This window comes from Delphinapterus leucas, chromosome 11, assembly GCF_059928025.1.
Source record: "Delphinapterus leucas isolate spDelLeu-1000000601 "Yukka" chromosome 11, BTC_Dleu_Yukka2, whole genome shotgun sequence".
Classification (NCBI taxonomy): domain Eukaryota; kingdom Metazoa; phylum Chordata; class Mammalia; order Artiodactyla; family Monodontidae; genus Delphinapterus; species Delphinapterus leucas.
In genome coordinates this window covers 68,954,064-68,958,627 of record NC_143139.1, presented here as the reverse complement: position 1 = coordinate 68,958,627, position 4,564 = coordinate 68,954,064, and positions in this window count along the sequence as shown.

Genomic DNA, 4,564 nt, shown 5'->3' with positions numbered 1-4,564 from the left:
ATTGATGGGCAGATGGCCTCTTATTCCCCCCATGAATACTCCCTTAGAAGAAGATGACTTTCCCCTTCCCTATAGTGTCTTTTCTACTGAATGTACTCCTTTCCTCCTTCCCTTCCTCTTTTCCTACCTTCTGTATGTTTTTCTTTCCTTCTCTCATTCTTTATCCTTTCTTTGATTTTGTACTTACTGAATGCCAGCTATGTGCTAAGTGGTAGATAAAGGAATGTGATCATGAAAAAGAGATTGTGGGGAGCCCAACAAGTAAGCACAAAATTCCCATATTGTGATAAAAGCAGGCAGAGTCTGCTCTGAGAGCAGCTCAAAGGAGTGGTATATAAACAAGTCTTTGTGAGTCGGAAAAGACATCACCAAAGTGTTTTATACCCTGAAACCAGAAGATGCGCAGGAGTTATCCCATCAACTGCTACAACATATTTCTTGTCCAAGTGTCTTTCATTAATCAGCCTGGTCAAGATGATTTCTCTAATGCTGTCTTAAATACTGAGCTAGAAATCTCATTTCAGTTAGGGACTGGGGAAATTAGGATTCCATTCCAAAAAACCACCTAAGTCTCCAATACCTCTTCTGTTTATAAAATTGTGAGTTTTGTCTCTTTCTTCACAATATTTGATGTTCTAATCTTCTCTTAATGTCCTCTCAGTTCACCCTTGAGTTTCTTTATCAGTATCATGATCAACAGTATCATCCCTAATATTATTACTGTACTGGATTTACATCTCCAAATTTTGAAGGCTTTATTTAAATATATATTTCCCTAGGAAACTGTCTGGACATTAATTGATTGATAGATCAAATACACATTTTTCTTTTCCTACCTGATGGTAATTTCTTATCTGGCAGGTACATTATATTGTTCAAGAGGGGAGGGAGAAGAAAATAAAGTTACAGAAAACATAACAGAGTTTGAAACACTTAGCTTATTTAGATGAAACCAATGATGAGACCTATTCAGCAGAGACTTTTTAATGTCAACTACATTCATCTCTTATTTGTTCAGCTCTCAAAATACTATCAGTATTTTAACTCAGCCATTTAGTGAGGACTACAATCATATTTTAATCCTCTTAAGGCCTGATTTTAAACTGTTTCTACCTTTTTATCTGTATTATTAAGTTCGAGAGAATTTCAGAGACAAATTATACAGCTAAACATGTTTAAATTAACATATTTTAGAGTCTTGTATCTTGTGTTTATTGCTGAACTTGCAGAAACAATTTTTCAACGATGAATTAACTATTTGATCACTAAAAATTGGGGGGGGCAGCTTGTAGTTTATGTAAATAGAACACAAATAGAAATTTCAACTCAGTGTGAATACTTTAAATACAAGCACTATTTTTCAGAGGCCAGGAAACATGAGGAGACAAGGAATGCTGGCTGACTGAAGAATTCATTGTACAATACCTTTTGGATGGGCTTCAATAGCTTTTTTGGAAGAGTAGAAGAAGTCAAACTGAGGTCTTTATTAGTTTTTATCAGTAAGTCTTTGTTAGCAATTGGCATAGCATTTCAAGTGATTCTACTAGAAATGGTATCAGTAGAGACTGAATAAATACCAGCTCCATACTAGCAGAATTCTATTATAATAATGACACACTCTTTTTCTTCCAAAAGTATTTCCTGACTCAAATATATTTAATATAAATAGTTGAAGTGATTTGCTTTGGAGAAGTTAGGAAAACATATTTAAAATAAGATCTTAATTGAAGAAAGCAAAATTTACATAAAACAGATATTAATATTTTATGACAATTAGGTTATTCAATTCATATTGTATATTCAGATACAATAACTAGAGTACAATAAAATTCCCTCTAGTTTTCATTTTAATTCCAATTAAAAGACTGCAGGTGCTTCCCTGGTGGCGCAGTGGTTGAGAGTCCGCCTGCCGATGCAGGGGACACGGGTTCGTGCCCCGGTCCGGGAAAATCCCACATGCCGCGGAGAGGCTGGGCCTGTGAGCCATGACCGCTGAGCCTGTGCGTCCAGAGCCTGTGCTCCGTAATGAGAGAGGCCACGACAGTTAGAGGGCCGCGTACCACAAAAAAAAAAAAAAAAAAAAAAGACTGCAAAACTTTTCAATAATCTGATTATTTTATTTGAGATAATTATTAGTTGACATAATTGAGCTCTGACCTGGATTATTCAATCAAAATTATTCAGTATTTCTACGTAATCTAAAACCTACATATCTTGTCCTTTAATATGACTGCTGTTTAATATAATTATCATCTAGATCAAAGATATATAACACAATTACATGAACTCATATGAAATTTCTCTGAGAATAAAGACATTCACATTTAATGTACTGATATATGTAATGTCTTAAGGAGCACCTAAAATGGGGTGCCACTTTGTGTGAGACAGTTGTCATATCTGGATTTCCTATGAAAATGGATGTCACACTGAGTTATTTGGAATACATGCATATATCCCCTGTATTAATACAATCACTTTGCTTTACTGGATTTAAGTACCACAAACTGTTCAAAAATCAGTATATTATTCCATTTTTCATCTAATCCAAAAATGTTTGTGGTGGTAAATCATGAACTTAATCATGAACACTGTCTTTTACATTAAGATAAAAGCATAAACTGTCCTGAAAATACAATATCCAGGAGAACATTTATGACATCAGAAGCAAATATCTAAAACCCTAAAACACTTTGATTACCATCTCTCATGATAAATACATAGGAAATCACTTCCCAATGTTTTTGTGCAATACTCATGTATAAACAAAACATAAATGAATCTTTCCAAAATAAAACTGTTAACACTTATTATGAACAGATTGTTCACTGGGGAAGGAAATGAGATAATTAGAGGGATATTTGGAGGGAAGTTATGGGGAAGACAAATAAAAGTTTTATTCATCACTCAGAAGAATTCCTTGGTGTGAGAACTCAGCAAGTAGAAAGGATTTGGCAAGACTAGTAAACTGAAAATGTAATGACTTTAATTTAGACTGGTTTCTGTCATGAATTTCCCACCTTCAAGAGCAAAGGGACTGAAACAACACGATAACTTAACCCCCTTCTGAAACCATGTTGATAAGCTTCTTCCAAAGTACACTTCAGTGAAAGACCAGTCCAGGACACTGAGCAACTGATGTAACTGCCACAAGTTCAGCTGCACGTAGCATTAGAGACATACAAAAGAGAGTTTGCCTTTTTGTGAGGCTACCACAAAAGAAAGTGATATGCCTCAGAAACAAGTTTATCTGAAAGTGAATAGATAATATTCTTCAAATATTTAATGGTGGTAATCTTAGTGAATTTATTTCAAAAGCATAAATTAACTTTGGATTTCAGTAACTATAGAAAGCATTTTAAACATCCATGACCTTGATTATTAATATCCTCATTTAAAAAAATATTTGCATTGATTATATGTGTGAATGTGTATTTTCAAAAGGATTGGCTCACTGCCAGTTGAGTAAAGATGCAGGGGAAAGAAAATGTGTAAGGCGTCAAAACAGTTTCCTATAAGAACATAAACACAGAGGTTAATATAGTTCAATTAAATCTTTCCATAATGAAAAGGAAAATGGAAGTACATTATTATCAATTTGACTTCACTACATATGCCCTCTGTATTTCTTGGGAGGTTATTGAAGCAAACAAATGAAATAACTTAAAAAGACTTTGTGGTACTTTAAGTTACTAAAAGATAATCCCTATTGTTCAATAGATGTAGATAAACTTTAAGATTAATATCTTTGATTAATATAGCCAATATCTATAACAATCACCTTTCCTTGTTATCTACATACCATACAAGAACCCTCATTAAGGAAGACGTTCATTTTTGTACATATAACCAAGGATATAATTGAGATTACTGATTTTATTTGGATGTTTCTTAGATAATATGTTGCACTGGATTTTATATCTAAGTTAATATTTTATTTTAACAGTTAATGAAATCCATATTTTATTTCGCTTTGTTTTATTCTGTTTTGCAAGAAGGTGATTAGTAATTTTGGTGATTATATTATATATATAATATTGGTGATTATATATGATTCAAAGAAATTTTTAATCAAGTTCCCTTTGTAGTTATAATTCCCACTGACCTAATGATTTCTTTTCTTTCCCTGAGGGAAAAGGATATAAGAAATTGTGAAGGAGGGTCAACCAAGATGATGACGTAGAGGTTCCTGAACTCCCCTCATCCTATGAACACATCAACTATACAGCTACACAAGGAGCAATTGTTTCTGAAAGAAATTCTGAAACTAGCTGAGTGACTCCTACACATTGAGCAAATGAGAAAATACATTGGAAGGCATAGGAAACGCTGAGACACATTCTCACCATAAACCCCATAGCTCCACACAGTGCCATACAATCAGGAAGGAACTCCCGACTCTCAGCTTTTCCCTGAGGAGTGAGGGGCTTGCAGCCCACATTTAGTACCCCAACATTTAAGACTCCTACCCATGGTACAGGTCCTCAAAACATCTAGCTCTGAAAGCCATGAGAGCTATAAGACTATAGTAAATAATGCTGCAATTGTTAAAAGGTACAAAAGC